Source organism: Aedes albopictus, chromosome 3, assembly GCF_035046485.1.
Source record: "Aedes albopictus strain Foshan chromosome 3, AalbF5, whole genome shotgun sequence".
Taxonomy (NCBI): Eukaryota; Metazoa; Arthropoda; class Insecta; order Diptera; family Culicidae; genus Aedes; species Aedes albopictus.
Genome location: NC_085138.1, coordinates 325115725 through 325136391, shown reverse-complemented (window position 1 = coordinate 325136391; position 20667 = coordinate 325115725). Strand labels below are relative to the sequence as shown.

The window sequence follows — 20667 nt, the reverse complement described above, 5'->3', positions numbered from 1 at the left end:
AAAATTCCTTTAGAATTTTGAATAAAACCTTGGTAGAATTCCTAAAGCGATCTTTGGAAAAAGCTCAAAAGTAAGCCTCTGTAGAGCTCTTGGAGAATTTATTGAATAAATTTAGCAAGGAATGCTTTATTTGATTGATAAAACCTTCGCAGAGGTTCCTAACAATATCTTTGATGGAATTCCGAAAGTTTTTTTTTTTTTTAATATTTAAGAAATCCTTGGAAAAATCCCGTAGGAATTCTTGAAGCGATTCCTCAAGAATTCTCGATGGACATCCTAAATAAAATCTTAAACCTCCATTAATCACTCAAAATATACATCAAAACATTCTTGAAACATCCTTGAAGAAAGGGGCAAAACAGTGATCCTTGGAGAAACTTCTGAAGAAATTATTCGATTTCATCTTATCAAATCAGGTACCTGTTCCTTTACTATTTCCATTCTACTGAAAACAAAGAAATGAAGCGCTTTTTTGATTTTTGTTAGAAGTAGGTACGAATGATTACAAAAGATACGTAATCGCACCGATTGATTAATCAAATAATCGCTTTGTATTCGAATATTATGAATTTGGTATTGTATGATAACTAAGGCACGTTGACCCTACTAGGAATCCTTAGAGATTGTTTTAAACGAATTTTCGGAGGAATTTCTGGAGGAATCAATCATGATTCCTGAAGAAATTCCTAACTGAGAAGCGTGATGGAAACTTAGAATGATTTTTCAAAAGGTTTTGCGAAAGAATTTTTAAGGAGTCTTATCAAAAGTCGCAATAGATATTTTTAGAAGATCTCCTAGAAGAATTCTAGCGAAAATTCCTGAAGATGTCCTTGGGAAAACTCCTAGAGTAGATGGATATCCTTGGAAGAAATTCTTAAGACATCTTCAAAGGAACGCCAAAATGAGCAATGAATGCTTACGGAAATGCCAAGATAAATTCTTGGATATGTCTATGGAGAAATGCTTGACTTCCGTGGAAAAATCGTGGATAGGCATACAGTTTCAAACAATAAACAAATCGCTTTCGCTCTTTGTACATATGTACAACAGAGATGGTTATATTTGCGGTTTAGGGGAAGATGATATAGATCGATGGGATTAGAATTGAACCTTATGACAACTAAGTTGCCGGGTCATTAATTGGCTCGGTAGCTTAGTTGGTAAAGCACTTGTCTAGCGAATAAGGGTCGTGAGTTCAAATCTCACCTGAGCTGTGGATTTTTTTCCCAATTTAACCAATAATTTACCCATCTGTACATATGTACGTTGAGTTATTTGAAATTCATAATTGACCACACGGATTGGTATTACCGAAAATTTGCACTTTGAGTGAGTGGAAAAATCATTTAAGGGATATTTGGAGGTTCTCCTGAAAGAAACCATGGAGGAATGTTTGAAGATATTCTAGAAGGACTTCTCTTTCTCTGATGCAATTCCGATGTAATTTCTTGGAAAAATAACTGGTTCCAAAAAAATCATTGCAAAACTTTTGTAGTGGTTTTTCTAGAATTTCTTAAGAAATCTTTGATCTTATAGATGAATCCTCAGAGAAATTATTGATTTCCTGATGGACTTCCTGAACAAATGTTTCGAGAAATACTTGATGAAGCCTTTGCATGAATCTTTCAAAGTACTCTAAAACATGCTCGGAGACAACACTGTAGGAATACCTGATGGAGTGTTTAGCGAAATACTGAATGACACACTTGCCTTAACCACTTGAAAGATTCTTGAAGACAAATTATTATTATTATTATTATTATTATTCCCGTCGATTAGAACGTGGTCGATTTGGTTTTCTGTTTTATGGTCGGGTGATCTGGCGTGGATATCTTTGCGGGGAAGAAGGTGATTCGGACTACCATACCATGGGAGGTTGCAAAGTTTACGCATCGCTGGCCGTTATCAATCAATAAGGCGTGCGGGCTGTTTCGGCCGATTTCCGGTCTGTACATTTCCTTCCTTCCTGCCTGCGCGTCCAACGATTTCCACGTCACGCGGCGAGCAACCATTCTTCTTTCTCGTCATCAGGTCTCCCTTCGTGTGGGCAGTGGACGTTGATGATACTGTAGTTGAAGAAACGGCCCTTAATTCTCAACATGCACATCCTTGCGTTGATCGGCTGCTACCCGATCATACGTTGTCGCATCTTGCCCAACACTCTAAATCCTGTTCCCAGTTCATTTGTAATGGCTCAGCTTTGGTAGAAGGCAGCCGCTCGATGTCCGCTGTTACACGCTCGCTGTCCAATCCAACAAAGTTCCTGCAACGCCACGATGTCGAAGTTGCGGGGATGTAATTCGTTGTAAATTATCCTGTCACATCCATTTCATACTCAACCGTTGGATGCCAGAACAGACGCTGTTTGAGCCGCACTTCCTTGGTGAACAGACACTCGGGTCGTACCTACTCACTCTGGCTGAAGTCAGAAGAACAGCAGTGCCCAAGCTGCATTACCAGCTAAGCACACAACAATTAACTGGCGGTCTTTGTCATCACTTGGCCCGTGGAAGCATGAGGTAGGAACTTCTGAGGATCAGAGCTATGTTAGACGCTCTCCTTTTAACAACTTTGAATACAGTCCCACCAAACCTTTGCACTACAGTACTAGTACCACTAGCCTGCATCTGTCTCTATCCACGATCGTGTACTTCGTGTTGATCGAATTTATTGTCAAGTAAATCTTTACTGTCTTCCTCTTCAGGGGGCAAATGCTTCAGCCACTGCCAAACGATCGATGCCTATGAAGTAGATACTGTCCACAAAGCCGAGGAGCGTGTTCGAATTTGAAAGGTGAATTTGGAAGTGCATCGCCGTGCTTTAATCCATATAGGTATGATCACAAACGATGTGTACATTAGCCTACCCCTTGGTCTAATCAGTTTCGCCGGAAAATCGTGTTATGGAATTTTATCTGACAAAACGATAATTTATTTTCACTGTATCAAGCAAAAGCAATGTCTGTTGTTCCTACCTGCGCATCGATGGAAAAGGCACAGAAACTGAAGTAACCGGCGGGCGGAAGCAATCCCAGAGTAGTGTTATAATATTGACAGCCGGTAGCAAGCATCAACCAAACCAATCATGATTTATAGTCCTGGGGTCACCACTACGATGATATTATCGATTTGTGGAGCAGCAGCAAGCAGCCCATCGATCAACAAGTGATAAAATTCGCAATATAAAAAAGCGACATCCGCAGCCCGCCACAAAACTTCACGGTTATAAATCACAAAGTGAAATAAACACCACATCACCGCCGCGCCGATTGATGGATCTGTGGTGCTGTGGTGGAGGTGGTACTGGTGGTTGACCCATCACCGCGGTAGAGTGCGATTGAAATAACCGCTCAGAATGGGTTCGATGATGACTGCTGCAGAAAAATCAACTGCCAGAAAATGATTGATGCAATTATATTGCAAAGAGGAGGAGAATAACCCTGTTATACTGCCTGTGTAGCTTCGGGCTGCGAGGTGATTGCCCGTGGTGGACGGCAAATTGATTGAATGTCAAATAAAATAAATCAAGTTATTCAAATTTCGTTTCGCTTGAATTGATGGGAGCGTAAACTTCATGACTTTTGAAAATGGAAGATTTATTCGATGGCGTCGTCTATTCTATGTGTCTACTGTTGACGTATCCAATCAAAACATAGGTTATCTGTGATATATTTTTATTACCTTTTATTTTCCAGTTGTTTAGAATTTCAACTCAAACAAAAGACATATTCCTCAAAATGACACCAAAATTTTATCCTCGAATGAACCCATAAGCCTAACTGCCTAGTTGCAATAGAATTTTCTCGTAGTAAATAACCTCAGCAACATAATCATTCTATGATTGCCTAATTACTTTCAATGCTGTGAAACATGCATGTACATATCTAATTCGATGGAACCAGCTCAACCCAACAGCTTGTCAATAAGTTGATAATTTATTAAACATGTAGAACCCGTGCTACAATTGGGAAACAACCGAAAACATCAACATTTGACCAGAGAACAATGCATAATATATGGAACCGGAAATTGCACCTCTAGATATCTGCCTGAAGGTATGGAACTTGAAACAATATTTATGATTCGATTGATGACTGAACCCCTCATTCGTCCATGTGATATATTATGTTGTGCTTTGCTGAATTATACATTGCCAGTCAATCGCCGTTCCGGTCGCGATAATTATATGGCAATATTGATGAAACCCCTTCCCCCTCGTCACCACCAAGCGGTTGTGTTGATCGATTTAATGAATTTTAATAACATATCATTGCGCACCGTGCAAACATACATTTAATCAATGTGCTAGACTGAAATTTGATTAGAGTGATTGACTGCAGCCTTCAGTTCGCTCTCCCCTCGGCCCAAATGCGCTCAGAGTAAGAAGCCTTGCAATTAGCATCGGCATCGTGTTTGTTTTGTCTAATTAAAACAGCAAATATAAGCCGTACAAGAAAAAAAGGGGGAAAGCTCGAAGAGGATTTGTTTTTAATTTCTTTTCAACTCTCGAGGAAAAAAACATTCAAACCAGACAGCAGTCCGCTTACCTTAGCTCATTATCTCTTAATTAACTTTTCCAAGAATTGGGGGAAAAAAAGATTTCCCCCTTCTGTGCTCTGTCCTGTCCAGCCAGATTGAAATGTTTTTCCCCATCCATTCGCAAGCGTCCTCAAAGTTATCGAGAGTAATATCTAGAGCCCTTTCCCACCCGGAGGGGATTAGGGTCTGCGCAAACGTGTTTTCCTAATTACGGTTTGTCGGGGCGACATGGAGTAAACATAGGTTTTTGCTGCTCTCGGAGAACCCTCGTTGCCGTCAAGAGGGGGGGGGGGGGGAGGCAAGGATACAGAATTGCTTTCGGTGGGAGATGGTTGGAAAGTTTTAACAAATTTTGGATTTTTCGGATGTTGTCAGAAATGAATTCGCTTTTTGGGTGGTATATCACACAAACTCAGCCGGCATTTTTGAGTTTTCGTAAAAAGTTGTGAAAATCTTGGTAATTCTCCGCATAAGCCTTCACAATTGTTAGATTAGCGTACTTTTCACTGCTGCAGAATCACACAAACTAGAGGCTTGATCCTAAACGTGATAATAATGCGCAGACAGATTTTATTAAGGACAGTCGCTTGTAGTTCGCATGTAGTGCGTTTAGTAGTCTGTACGCACGTTTGGTCGTGATTAAAGTTTTAAGTTTTCAAGTTCGGTTTTTACCCTTCTTACACCCATAAGAAGGGTATAAATATCACTCAAAAACCGACTTTGGATCCGAGGCCCGGAGGGCCGTGTCTCATATACCAATGAACTCAGCTCGACGAACTGAGCAAATGTCTGTATGTGTGTGTGTGTGTGTGTGTGTGTGTGTGTGTGTGTGTGTGTGTGTGTGTGTGTGTGTGTGTGTGTGTGTGTGTGTGTGTGTGTGTGTGTGTGTGTGTGTGTGTGTGTGTGTGTGTGTGTGTGTGTGTGTGTGTGTGTGTGTGTGTGTGTGTGTGTGTGTGTGTGTGTGTGTGTGTGTGTGTGTGTGTGTGTGTGTGTGTGTGTGTGTGTGTGTGTGTGTGTGTGTGTGTGTGTGTTTTTTTTCCTCCCTTCCTCCCTCAGCAGAGAAAACCGATTGGAAAAACTCTGCTACTTGCCTCGATCCCCCTGGTACCACTGACGCGACTGCTTCAGGGGGGGGCAATGCGCTCATGCGCTCTCCTTCTTCTGTGCTCATGCACATTTCTTCGCTTGTAAATTTGTTATTCTAATCATTTTAGTGTTCGTACCTAACCTATCGCTATTCAGCGACACAGTTGGTACAAACATACACCAAATTTGTTATTCTAGATGCTGCTAACTTGCTCCGAACAGTGCTCTTTCGGTGCCACTCGAGTGCCATTTAGCACTCCACTTTTTCGTCCAGCTTTTCGCGCACGACTCGGATAGTCCCCGACGGTGGATCTACCCTATCCGACGAAGAGTTCCCCGACACTGAAACTTCTTCCGTTACCGATACTTCCCAGGCTGGTGCCAAGGTCGGTCCTGCGATTCCGGTTGGAGACTGGCTTCCGGTTCACAGGCGCCCCGACGACCAAGCTCCGGTGCTTTTCGCGGATTACTCGGTCTAGTCCCCGGCGGTGGACGGACCTAGCATACTCCGACAGAGAAAGACCCCGACGGTGGAAGTTCTCTCGACACCGATGTTTTCATTCCGACCAGTATGGTGCCAAAGTCGGCCCGGCGATTCCGGTTGGTGGAAGACTTCCGGTTCACCGGCGCTCTGACGACCAATCATGCCTACCCGGATCGCGGTCCTGCGCTCTCTGGTCTTCGCGCCACTTCCTTTGCAGCGCGCACAGTATCCCCGTTACTGCTCTGTCGACAGCGTTCCACGTGTCTTCGTGGCGACACATCTCCTCGGCAATGTTGTCGACCGTCAGGCCGCGCATATCCCTGCGCATCTCCGAGAACCTAGGGCATTCGAAAACGGCGTGCGCCGGTGTTTCCTCCACGTTCACACACTCCGGACACAGAGGGGAAGACGCGTGACCGAATCGAAACAGGTACTTCCGGAAACAGCCATGCCCGGACAGTTCACCCACGCCGACACATTTGGGATCAGTCGATGGGTCCACCTTCCGTTTGTAGCATTGTCCCACTCTTGTTGCCACTTCACCAGCGAGTCCATTCTAGCAGCTGCTCTCGCATTCCTTGCGTTACTCCGCCGATAGCACTCGACGTCTTCCTCTAGGGTGATACAGATGGGCATCATCCCAGCGATAACGCATACAGCCTCCGACGAGATTGTTCTGTAGGCACTCGCGACTCTCATAGCCATGAGCCGGAACACACTGCCCAGCTTTCCACGGTTTCTCTTCGTTTTTAGCGCCGGAGCCCAGGCTGGCACTCCATACCTAAGTATTGAGGTTGCAACATTTGCCAAGAGACGCCTCCTACTGCTTCGTGGACCGCCCGCGTTTGGCATAATCCTCGCTACTGTGTTAACCGCCTTCGCCGCCTTTTCGCAGGCGTAGTCAACGTGCGCGTTAAAGTTTAAGCGGTCGTCGACCATCACGCCCAGGTGCTTCAAAGCGCGCTGCGATGAAATTATCTCCTCTCCGATCGTGATCTCCAACCTTTGCACTGCTTTGCGGTTACTGACTACGAGCACTTCTGTCTTGTGATGGGCTATCTGCAGCTTCACTCCGTTCATCCATCTTTCGACTGTGTCGATTGCCTCCGTTACCAGCACTTCGACTTCATCGATTGATTCGCCAGATACCGCTAAGACAACGTCGTCTGCGAACCCCACGATAATGACACCTGCCGGAAGCTTCAGTGTTAGCACGCCGTTGTACATTGCGTTCCAGAGCGTTGGGCCAAGTATTGACCCCTGTGGAACACCTGCTGTCACTCTAAACGACCTCTGCCCTACGTTGGTTTCGTACACAAGGACTCTATTCTGGAAGTAGTTCCTTAGAATCCTACACAGATAGTCGGGGACCCGCATATTATGCAGGGCTACGTCGATAGCTTCCCAACTGGCGCTGTTAAACGCGTTTTTAACGTCTATCGTTACCACGGCGCAGTAGCGATCTCCTCTCCGCTTTTGTAAGGATGCCCTTTCCGCCATCTCAACGACGGTCCGAATTGCGTCAACCGTCGATTTTCCCTTGCGGAAGCCGAACTGCATCGTGGACAGCCCTCTCACACTTTCGGTATACTCGGTCAGCCGGTTAAGGATAATCCTCTCCAGAAGTTTTCCGAGCGTATCCAACAGACAGATCGGCCTGTACGATGCTGGATCTCCCGGCTGCTTCCCTGGTTTTGGCAGCAGCACTAGTTTTTGGACCTTCCATATATCCGGAAAGATGCCTTCCTCCAGGCATTTCTGCAACACTGACCTGAACATATCAGGATACTCCAGGATCGCTGCTTTCAACGCCACGTTGGGGATTCCATCCGGACCGGGAGCCTTCTTCACCTTCAATGCTTTCGCCACGGCAACGAGCTCGTCGTTGGAGACCAGTCGGTTTACGACAAATTCCGCATCGCCTTCGCTGTACGGCGTAGGTGGCCACGTTGTTGTATCGTGTTTTGGAAACAAACCCTCCACGATACCCTTCAGTTTATCTGGGCACATTTCGACTGGCGTCATTGGGCCCTTCAGCTTTGCCATTATGATGCGGTAGGCATTTCCCCAGGGGTTAGCGTCGGCTTCCTGGCATAGCTCCTTGTAACAGTTCGCCTTGCTCTGCTTGATAGCTCGTTTGAAGGCAGCTCTAGCTTCACGGAACGCAACCTTGCGCTCTTCTCTATCGGCCCCAGTTCTTGCCCTCTGAACTCGTCTCCTAGCTCGGAGGCAAGTCGCACGAAGGGTGCTGAGCGTCGCATTCCACCAGTACGCTGGGCGTCTAGCGTTCCTAGGTTCAATCTTCCTCGGCATTGCTGCATCACATGCCGTTGCTAGCGCTTCCGTCAACCATCCTGGGTCGAGGTTTGCCGCATCGCTGTTTGGCCGAAGTGCCTCGATAAAAGTCTCCTTGTCGAAGTCCTTCGTCTTCCACTTCCGCTCATAAGTCCTAGTTCTCTGGATGGACGTAGGAGCTCTCTGGCCTATCTTGTAGAGGATCGCCTGGTGGTCGCTGTGGGAGTACTCCTCACTAACCCTCCAGTCCATGTCTTCCATCAACGATGGACTACAGAATGTAATGTCGATGATGGATTCACGACCGTCTTTGCGGAATGTGCTGACTGTTCCTACATTGCACAGCCTTACGTCCAGCTTCGCCAGAGCTTCAAGTAGGCTATATCCTCTTGCATTGGTTTGCCGGCTGCCCCACTCAACGGCCCAGGCGTTAAAATCGCCGCCGATGACTACTGGCCTACGTCCTACCAGCGTGTCAGTGAGTGCATCCAACATCCGGTTGTATTGCTCCTCGGTCCATCTTGGAGGCGCATAGCAGCTACATACGAAGACACCGTGAACTTTGGCGATCACGAAACCTTCGTAAGAGTTTTCCACCACTTCCTCTATAGGGAATCTGCCCATAACTTGTATAGCTGCCAATCCTGCTATATCCGCTACCAAATTGCCGTTCTCAGGAGGAACCCGATACGGCTCTGCGATGATCGCAACATCACACTTCGTCTCTGTTGTCGACTGCCACAACAGTTGCTGTGCGATGTCGCAATGATTCAGGTTAATTTGCGTTATCTGCATCATTGTTGGCCTGCCTTCGCCTTTTTGTAGGCCGGGCATTTATAGCCTCCCGTCCGGTGGCCATTTCCTTCCTCCGGCTTGCACAGCATGCACTTGGGTTGCTTCGTGCAGTCTCGAGCAACGTGTCCGTTTTCGCCGCAGTTCCAGCACCGTTTGGACCTATCTGGACCCTTGCAGTGTCTGGACTGGTGACCAAATTCCATGCACCTGAAACACCTCTCCATTTTCTTGGTGACTCGGGGAGCCAGTCGCAGCGGGCACACCGCCCATCCGACCTTGAGCCCATCCGGTTACCGCTATCTTGTTGGCCGCATCTACTGGTAGTCGGATTGCCGCCGTCTGAGTACCTGCAAACGATCTCCTGATTTGGATTGTCACCGGTACTTCCAAGTTGCACTGCTCGGTCAATGCAACTCTCAGCTCTTCCTCAGTCGTGACCTCGTCCAAATCCTTGACCTCGAGCACTGCCTCCTGTGAAAGTGCTCTCACGGTGGCCTCGCTGCCTAAGGATTTCGCAATGAGCTCCCGGTACTCTGAGCTCTTAATCGCCGGATCCTTCTTGAGCTCGAACAGCATCTCTCCTTTCTGGGTGCGCCTGGTCTTTACCACGTTTTCACCCAACTCTTTTAGCTCCGAGTCCTCCCTCACTTTCCTGAGGAGCGCAGCGTACGTCGTCTTGTCCTTCGCCTCGACGATCAGTGCATCACCCTTCTTCCTCTGCCTAGGGGGCCGGCGATTTTCTTTCTTCTTCTGTTCCTTCCTCTTTTCTTCCTTTTTCTGTACTTCCTTCTCCTTTCGCTTCTTCTTCTTCGCCTGCTGGCTCTCCACAGTGCGCCATCCATCATCTCTCCGATTGCTGCCGCGCTCCCGTTCACTTCTTTGTTTCTTCGGGACTTCCTCTTCTCCTGGCGTATCTCTGCCTCTTTTCTCCGAGCGAGTATTCCGATGGTTCTTCGGCGTCTCCATATTTTCGGCCGTGGTTCGTTGCTGCTGCCGCTGCGTAGCTGCTGCAAGAGCATGTTTAGTCGCTACTAATTCGCTCTCAGCCTCATCCGCTTTCTGCATCACGCTGTGCCATTCTTTCACGGCAGTTCCGAGAGCCCTCCTAATCTTCAACACCAAGTCCTTGATGTCCTTGTGCACGTTGTGCTTTTTGTCGACGAACTCGTGTAGGTCATCCGTCAAGTTCTTCGCCGCAACTACCTTCGGCTGTTGTTGAGGCACGCTCCATCCACTATTCGTCGGCAGCTGCTGCTCCGAGTGTACCACACTTTGTTGTGAAGCCGCTTCTTGCCGCGGTTCTGCACCTTCTGTTTGCTGAGGCGGAGACCTCAGCAATCCTCCTCTGGCGAACGGATTCGCCATCTTTCCACTGTTACTTCCGTTTTCTCCTTCCATGTTATTGGGTCCCCCCTCCGGGCCGCTATCTCCACCCGCTGTACGTAGTCGCTTTCGTGATCTCTTGGTTGTCTATGAAACAGGGAGGCCAAGCAAGGGTTGAACACGAACCTTCATGGGGTTCGTGTCCAGAGGCAGATCAGCGTAAGTCGGGAATTTTACATCCGAGCCTAGTACCCATCAAAATTGACGGACAAGTGAAGAACGTTTCCGAAGGCCTGCCAAGGTTTTACCGGGACGGAGGCAGACGCACCATTAGCCCACTCGCCGTTTCAAGTAGGTGTCACCCTTCTTTACTCAGGAAGCAGAATGGCACGAATGTCAGCCCATCGTCGTCATCCGATCCGTAGTCCGTAGTCCGTTGTCGTTTGCGTTGACCAGTATGCCATAATCAGGATGTTACTGGCATCAATCCTGATGTGCCGGTTGGCACTCCGGGTGTTTGGGCTAAGGCACTTTGAAAGCGGTACCAGGTCGCTTGTACGGAGTTGCTTGCAGATGTGTGGCTTTTTATGAGGATCCAACAGAGCCCGCTGTTGAAACCCCACCACATCCTAGGCATCCTCCGCTTGAGCTGTCTGGAAGCCAGAAGCTCGGTCACTCCCCGAAGGAAGAGCCAAAGGTGGTAATCCACACGGGTGTGTGAACGGTTTTCGCTTAGGAAAACTCCCAAGCTTCCACCCGACTCGCAGAAGGGGGGGTTCGTCAAGCCCCTGGACTCCTGTCCCTGCTGCCCCTTGTGTGTGTGTGTGTGTGTGTGTGTGTGTGTGTGTGTGTGTGTGTGTGTGTGTGTGTGTGTGTGTGTGTGTGTGTGTGTGTGTGTGTGTGTGTGTGTGTGTGTGTGTGTGTGTGTGTGTGTGTGTGTGTGTGTGTGTGTGTGTGTGTGTGTGTGTGTGTGTGTGTGTGTGTGTGTGTGTGTGTGTGTGTGTGTGTGTTTGAGTGTGTGTTTTTTTTTTTTTTTTTTTTTTTTTCCTCCCAACCTCCCCAGCAGAGAAAACCGATTGGAAAAACTCTGCTACACCTAGATGCCTCAATCCCCCTGGTACCACTGATGCGACTGCTTCAGGGGGGGCAATGCGCTCATGCGCTTTTCTGTTATAGTGCTCATGCACTTTTTGTCGCTTCTAAACTGTGCTCATCGTCTATGCACTTACTCTTTAAGCGATCCCAGCTTGCTGGTCGCTCCTCCACTTCCTCTGCAACTCCGTCAGCATTTTTGTGACTGCCCTGCTGATCGCATTCCACGTCTCTTCAGTGCGGCACATCTCGTCGACGACGTTGTCCACGCTTAATGCCGGCATCGATCTTCTTACTTCCTCGAATCTGGGGCAGATGAACACTACGTGCTCCGGTGTCTCCTCCACGTTCTCGCACTCCGGGCAAAAGGGCGAAGCGGCATGGCCAAACCGATGTAGGTACTGCCTGAAGCAGCCGTGACCAGACAAAAACTGGGTTAGGTGAAAGTTCACTTCTCCGTGCTTCCTGTTCACCCAAGTCGACACATCAGGGATGAGCCGATGGGTCCATCTCCCTTTCTCCGTGGAATCCCATTCCTGTTGCCACTTTGTCATTGAGGCCGTTCGCACCAACGTTCTCACTTGGCTGGTCCTCCTCCGCTCATAGCACTCGATGTCCTCCTCCAAGGTGATTCAGATCGGGATCATCCCTGCAATCACACAAACTGCCTCCGACGATATTGTTCTATACGCGCTCGTTACTCGCATGGCCATGAGCCGGAACGCGCTGTTTAGCTTCATCCGATTTCGCTTTGTTTTCAGCGCCGCACCCCAGGCTGGGACTCCGTACCGCAGTATCGAAGATGACACACTAGCTAGCAACCGCCTCTTGCTGCTTCTCGGACCACCGGTGTTTGGCATAATCCTCGACAGTGCGTTGATCGCCTTCGCCGCCTTTTCGCAGGCATAGTCGACGTGGCTATTAAAGTTTAGCCGATCGTCAATCATCACACCCAGGTGCTTCAGCTCTCGCTTCGACGCTACTACGTGTTCTCCGACGGAGATTTCCACTCGCTGCACTGCCTTGCAGTTGCTCACCAAAAGTACCTCCGTTTTGTGGTGGGCTATCTTTAGCTTGACTCCATCCATCCAGTTTTCGATGATGCCGATCGATTCTGCCGTCAACATCTCCACCTCTTCCAGTGTCTCGCCTATTACTGATAGGACGATATCGTCCGCGAAAGTTTGAGTGTGTGTGTGTGTGTGTGTGTGTGTGTGTGTGTGTGTGTGCGTTACAAAAAAAAGTCACGCACGTTTCTCAGCCGTCTGTCAACCGATTTGAGTTCACTTGGAAGCAAACGAAAGCTACTGCATCCTAGTAGAACGCTATTGATTTTTTTTTTTCGATTGGACGTTTGGTTACCGAGATATCTCTCGAAGAGTTGACCAAGTGTATCATAATAAATATTTCGGCCGTTTGTCAATCGATTTGGGTTCTCTTGGCACCAAATGAAAGCTACAGCATCCTAGTAGATCGCCCATAAATTTTATTTCGATTGGACATTTGGTTACAGAGATATCTTTCAAAGAGTACTTATGATTTATACAACTAAACCTTTTGAGATTTTTGACCAATTCTATCATAATAAATATCTCAGCCGTCTGTCAACCAATTTCGGTTCTCCTGGCGCCAAATGAAAGCTACAACATTCTAGTAGAACCGTATACAATTTCATTAGAATTGCACATTTGGTTACCGAGATATCTTTCAAAGAGTACTTGGGAGTAATACCGGTTAACTTTTTGAGAAATTTTTGACCAAGGGCACCATAATAAATATCTCAGCCGTCTGTCAACCGATTTGGGTTCTCTAAGCACCAAATGAAAGCTACAATATCCTTGTGAAAGGCCCTGAAATTTTATTTCGATTCGACATTTGATTACTGATATATCTTACGAAGAGTAGTTCAGTTTTATGAAAACAAACAATATGTTAAATAAAAGCTTTGAATTTATATATTGTGGAAAAAATGCAAGAGCCGGACAGCCAAAATAACTAGCTGATGCCAAAACTGGTTAACTTAGTAGATATATCATTTTTGTCCTTTCTACACCATAACCATGAATACCAAGTACTTCGGAGCTAATTTAATCGACTGACTAAGAGATATTAGACAAAGTGTATCTAGCTGATTTTCTTATCCATTTGTTAATCGATTCAAGATCTTTTGGCAGTTAACAAAAGATATTCCCGAATATGTAAGCTATTTTTTAAACATGCCATACAAAATCCTAGGAGGTGTCTGGCATTTCTGGTAGTTTAGTCCATGGTCCATGATGCTATTTTGGAAACCAATCCACTAGATGCCAAATCCACAATATTTTCTAGCACTTTTGGTCAATTACACAAAATAAATATGTTAAATACAAATAATACAACAATAATTTTTATAAGTGTAAGAAGGGTTCTGTTCACCATAGGTGGATTAAATCGGGTTTTTTAATATCCAGATACAAATTTGGTAAAAACCTAAACCTAAATACTTTTTAAGTATTTTCTAACCTAAGCCGTTTAAACTTTTTGGATCCGTCATGTATGGGGGTCATGTATGACCCCCTCGGCCCCTAAAGGGTTAAATGAGTTAATTAATGGAGTGTATCTGTGAATGGATCATGATGTGATTGGCCATCACGAGTGATTTTAGTGGAGGATTTTTGCGTCGAACTTTGAACGAAATGGTAATCTGCTTGCGAAAAACAGACAAACGTCGGGGCCCGTAGCGATGGTGCTACACGTTCACTTCATAAGTGGATGGTCATGGGTTCGACTCCAGCGCCGGCCCCTGCAATTTTTCGTTAGATGCTCTTTCCCCCCGAGAGCAGCTGACACCTGATCCTCTTCTGAGCATATGCTCTTACGGACCCGGAAAACTTGAATATAGTCTAACGGCAACTCATAATCGACCCCCAATCAGACTTGAAAAATAACAAGAGCCAAACATCAACATCTTCGTGCTCTTCATTCTACCATGGACAGGGTAGAAAAGTGACAGCAGCACAAAAGTTCGAGAAAGAAGAATGAGAATAGAATACATTTAGGCGCTGTACAAAGTGTAGGTGCAGCTACCAATTGGAATCGCTCAAGCAGTGCCCTAATGGACAAAAGTGCTGTAAATTAGGTTGAGTGGGTGAAGAATGGGCTGCAAAACGGTGAGTCGATAAGGAGAGCGTCCAACATAGCTCTGGTCCTCACAAGTTCCAACCTCATGCTTCCACGGGTCAAGCGATGACAATGACCGCCAGCTAAGAGTTGTGTGCTTAGCTGGTAGTGCAGTCTGAGCACTGTTGTTCTTCTGACTTCAGCTAGATTGAGAAGGTACGACCCGAGCGTCTGTTCACCAAGGAGGTACGGCTCAAACAGCGTCTGTTCTGGCATCCAGCGGCTGAGTAAGAAACGCTGTACCACACGCCCAGCTAGATCCAAGGTGGTAGCCCCATCAGCGTGGTCGTCCCAGTGTTGGTTGGCGAGACAGGAGTGTTGACGTAGGCCCAACAAGCCACCCATAACAATCCCCACCCCATTGTGAATAGCATAGCATAAGAGAAAATACGACTCGATACAATCGACAAAGACCCACGCGACGAAATAAGGACTACGATTGGAAACATGGAACATGGAATTGCAAGTCACTACATCCCCGCAACTTCGACATCGTGGCGTTGCAGGAACTTTGTTGGACTAGACAGAAAGTGTGGAAAAGCGGGCATCGAGCGGCTACCTTCTACCAAAGCTGTGGCACCACCAATGAACTGAGAACAGGATTTATAGTGTTGGGCAAGATGCGACAACGTGTGATCGGGTGGCAGCCGATCAACGCAAGGATGTGCATGTTAAGAGTTAAGGGCCGTTTCTTCAACTACAGCATCATCAACGTCCACTGCCCACACGAAAGGAGACCTGATGACGAGAAAGAAGCGTTCTACGCGCAGTTAGAGCTAACATACGATGGTTGCTCGCCGCGTGACGTGAAAATCGTTGTTGGCGAGGGGAGGGAGGAAATGTACAGACCGGTAATCGGGCGAAACAGCCTGCACGCCGTATCGAATGATAACGGCCAGCGATGCGTAAACTTTGCAGCCTCCCGTGGTATGGTAGTCCGATGCACCTTCTTCCCCCGCAAAGATATCCACAAAGCCACCTGGAGGTCACCCGACCATCAAACAGAAAACCAAATCGAACACGTTCTAATCGACGGTGGATTCTTCTCGGATATAACCAATGTCCGCACATACCGCAGTGCGAATATAGGATTCGGATCACTACTTAGTAGCTGTATGCATGCGATCAAAACTTTCGACAGTAAGACAGTAATTACCACGCTTTGAAATCGAACGCCGCGGCTCAACATCGAGCGTAACGTAGAAGTAGCTCATGACTGCGCGCAGCAGTTAGCAGTGGCCCTACCAACGGAAGAGCAGCTTGGCTCAGCTACACTTGAAGATGGATGGAAGGACATCCGATTCGTCATAGGTACATCATAGGTACATCACTAGGCTTAGGCTTCACCGGCTGTTCGGGTCCACATGAAGTTAACCATCAATGTTTACTTCTTTTCCCGATCAGCCTAGATAGCTGTGTAGTGTCGGTAGCGGTTGTCTCAATTGGCTAAGAATAACACTACGGACCACCTGTTCCGGGGGTAAAAGTCCACTAAACAGGGAACCCCAATCCAAGGTGTCAGGCGACCCGTGCTGATGGATGAATGGTTGAGGGGGTTTAAAATATGCTCGATCTTTAACGGAGCCCGTAACGTTGGTAGATCGCCTTTATGTGTTGCGTTACGGTTCAAGATCGGTAAAAGGTTATTGCGGCCATAATAATTACAAAATGCACCATAGGAAAATCAAAATGCACCATAAATAATTAAGCAATGTACCGACAAAATGCACAGCTTTCTCCATAAATAAATAGAAATGTTCCATAATAAATTAAAAATGTAGCGGTAAACCAAAAGATTTTCTAGTTAAAAATGAAACATTGTATCAATAAAAAATTAAATATAACACCATAAACAAATAAGTTTGCTCCATAAAAAATAATAAAAATATCCATAAATAATGAACATTTGCTCCATAACTATACCATATTTGCTCCATAAAAAAATAAAATTGCATCATAAATATCATCAAATTGCACCATTAACAAACTATAAATTTTACCTCAAAGAATGCAAAATCTACAAAAACTAATCAAATTCTGCATCATTAGCAGTATTTCAATGGCTAGTAGCACTGGAAATATGTAAGTATATAGTAATATGTGGAATTTAAAAGGCTATATTCTGCACCTTCTGCTTAAATTAAAAAAAAAATCAAATCTGACTATACATGTCAATGGTTGCTCCTCCGTGATTGATCTGAGCTGGTACCAATTGCACTGGGATCCAAATGAATAAGGGCTGGGACACTCCATTTATTCTAAAAGTGCAATTTAAGCAGCTCATACATTCTTGATCAATAACGGCGCCGGCCACGTCCTTATAGTCAGTTAGGAAGGGAAAGGAATGTTCTAACATTCTAGTGTGCTGGTTGTTGCTACTAAAGACCGGGATCACCTCTGCATCCCCACAACCAGCACGGATGCGATCCATGAATAGGGGTTATTTTTATAGTGTTCGTGATAGATTGTGTGGTGAATAAGGTGAATAAGGTCAAGCGGCACAGCACGCTTTGGTTGCATAACTTGTAGGCGTTATATATATGGATTCTTTTAATACATGCGGCGTAGCCTGTTGATGCGTTGTAACTGTGTCGATTCGGTTCTAGGTAATCCACAAATCCAGGAATTTGCCCGGTATAATGCAAACAGAGATGTTATCCCGTGAGCGTTAGCGAGTTCGAACAGCAAGCGGTTATCCGGTAAATTGCATTCATAGTGTTTCCATCTTTTAAGTCGTTCTATCATAGATGTGTGCTTCGGTACATGGTTTCTGTTTATTTTCTTCTTACTTTTCATATTAACATTATCCCATCCACATCCTAAAACTATATGTCGTTGGACACTGCAGCAATGGTACAATAAGATTAAATTTATGTAGCTTTTACATTCTTTGTGGTAAAATTTACAATTTGTTTATGGTGCAATTTGATTATATATGTGGTGCAATTTCAATTTTTTACGGAGCAAATATGGTATAATTATGGAGCAAATGTTCATTATTTATGGATATTTTTATTATTTTTTATGGAGCAAACTTATTTGTTTATGGTGTTTTATTTAATTTTTTATTGATACAATGTTTCATTTTTAACTAGAAATTTTTTTGGTTTACCGCTACATTTTTAATTTATTATGGAACATACATATTTATTTATGGAGAATGCTGTGCATTTTATCGGTACATTACTTAATTATTTATAATGCATTTTTGTTTTTCTATGGTGCACTTTCGTTATCTATGGGTGCATTAAATAGGCTGCCGTTCAAGATCTACCAAACCGAACCCTAGTGACATCCGGTTTGTCAAGTTGGGGTAATGTGTTTTGGTAATAAGGATTCATGGTACAAAGTCCTTGTTACTGGTGACAGTTTCAAAAATTGCATTTATTCTGCCTTGCTGATAGTTAAAGAATCGGACTTTGCCTACCCGAGACTACACAAACATGCTTTACGTATCTGATTGCGTACTAACCTATCAAGGACTGTTAAGTTCTGGTAATTCAAGGACTCACGTGCATTCTTATTGCAGAACACATTCTCTAATTTGACAGAGTTTTGCAACTAGCCTAAAGTCCCGGGTTTTTCTTTGTTGTCCTGGGACTAAACTAGAAGCAAGTCATGGATGGGGCTAGAGTTCCGATGCATGGATAAATATCAGTACCACCGTTTTGTTTTTCTCAGAATGCAAATGGATTGTGTTTGATTAGGGGCGCTCTTTCACTGAGATTTAAATCTCTATGATAACGGAACCTTTTCATCGCAATCGATTTCTTACACCTCTGGGATAACAAAACAGGAACTGTACAGAAATCGATGCTTCATTGCCTCTCAATGACAATGGAGTAGTACGACATGCACTAAATACTAAGGATACGGGTAATGCCACAAAAGATCAAAATACTGGTTGCAGTGGCTCACCCGAACAGAAAAAAAAAAGGCTTCGCGACTCCGAATCACAGAAACGACTGGTACGACGGCGAATGTGAACAGTTGGAAAACGAGAAGAATGCAGCATGGGCGAGAATGCTGCTACACCGTACGAGAGCGAATGAGGCACGTTACAGTCAGGCGTGGAACAGGCAGAGCTCAGTCTGAGCTGTACCGCGCTAAGGACACACGAAAGTTCTACGAGAAGAGAAGCTGAACCGCTCGCGCAGAGGCTTTGTGCCACAAGCCGACATGTGCCGAGATAATCCTGGAGGATTTTTCGGGGAAATTTTTGGGGAAATTTTCGAAAAATTCTTGAAGAAATTTCCAAGGATCCCAAGGAGCTTCTGAAAGAGCGTACTCCTGGAGGAACTCCCGGGAAATTATGAGAAACTCCTTGAAAAATTCCCAATGATCACATGGAGAAACTCGCGCGGATCTTCTGGATAAATAGAGCTACTTCGGCACTGCAGTCTTGGGGAATTAAAACGATAGTTTTAGATTTTTCCCAACGTTTCGACTCGTATTAGAGTCTTCTTCAGGGGATACTGTAATTATGGGAATCATTATTGTGTGGGTTACATGTTTCGATAGTTCACTTACATTCTGATTAATCGTTTTTCGTTTGGGTTGACATAGAACTGTCGGTGTCTAAACTATTGAACATTGGCTGTAAACAGGCATAAACAATGTTTAGTTTCACATATTATTCTAAAAGTGGTTTGAATTAGACCTACATGTGGGATATTAAGTGAAACGTAGCGAGTTTTGTTAATTTCACTTAATGAAGCAACTAAATTCTTCGCACTACACATCTGGTGGAGGTAACGGTTGGTTTGAAGATGGTGGATCATTAGTTGTTTGATGGGTTTGAAATGTTTCGCAAAAGGTTTGTAATGAACATTGGCTGTAAACAGGCATAAACAATAGTTTAGACACCGACAGTTCTATGTCAACCCAAACGAAAAACGATTAATCAGAATGTAAGTGAACTATCGAAACATGTAACCCACACAATAATGATTCCCATAATTACAGTATCCCCTGAAGAAGACTCTAATACGAGTCGAAACGTTGGGAAAAATCTAAAACTATCGTTTTAATTCCCCAAGACTGCAGTGCCGAAGTAGCTCTATAGATCGTAACAGTCGAACTCTCCTTATCCGTACTTCTGGATAAAGTCTCCAGGAATACCTGGGAACTTTTGGAAAAATCCTCCAGAGGGAACTACTGAAGAAATTCTGCAGAGAGAAACTGCTGGAGAAATTCCTTAGAGGGGAGCTCCTAATGAAATTTCCCAGATGAAATCCTCCAGGAATACCTCCGAACATTCCTCCACAGACGCGCCAACTTGTTCAAATTATTGGGGGGGCAAAGCCTGGTTTTTCTGATTTTTTGTATGGGAAAATCGAAAAATCGTCAAATATTGGGGGGGGCAAAACCATGCTTGCCCCCCCTAAGTTGGCGCCTATGTCCTCCACGAATTCTTTCGGGTATTCCTCCAGTAATTCCTCCGAGGATTGCTCCAGAAATTCCTTCGGGGATTCCTCCTGGAATTTCCTCCAGAAATTTCTCCGGGAATTCCCAGGGAACTCCTCCAGGAATTCTCGAATATCTCCTGAAGGTGTTCCCGATGAACTTATGAAAGAATTGCACGGGAATTTCTAGAGAATTCCTGAGGAACTCCTGGAAATTCCTGGTGGTATTATTGGTGAACTTCTGGATTATTTCCTGGGGAATCCCTGGAGGAATTTCCGGAACACTCTTTGAGGAACTCCTGGGGAATTTTTGGGAAACTCCGGAGGAATTCCTGAAAAACTCCTGGAGGAATTTCCAGAGAACTTCCGAATGAATTCCCGTGAACTCCTAGGAGACATCCTGGAGGAATTATCGGGGAACTCCTGAAAGTAATTTTTTTTTTGGAAATTTCGAGAACTAGCCAGCTTGTTCCAGAAATTAAGAGCTATT

General features: G+C 45.3%; 1 protein-coding gene and 1 long non-coding RNA gene across 11 annotated transcripts in view; both read left to right on the top strand.

Annotated features, from left to right (window-relative positions):
* Positions 1-20667, top strand: part of LOC109623365 (low-density lipoprotein receptor-related protein 1) — an 880389-nt gene that overhangs the window by 744603 nt on the left and 115119 nt on the right. The gene's annotated exons all lie outside the window — the stretch shown is intronic.
* Positions 12920-19790, top strand: LOC134284221 (uncharacterized). The gene is made up of 2 exons (XR_009995704.1): positions 12920-19682; positions 19738-19790. It is a non-coding gene; the product is annotated as an uncharacterized LOC134284221 (long non-coding RNA).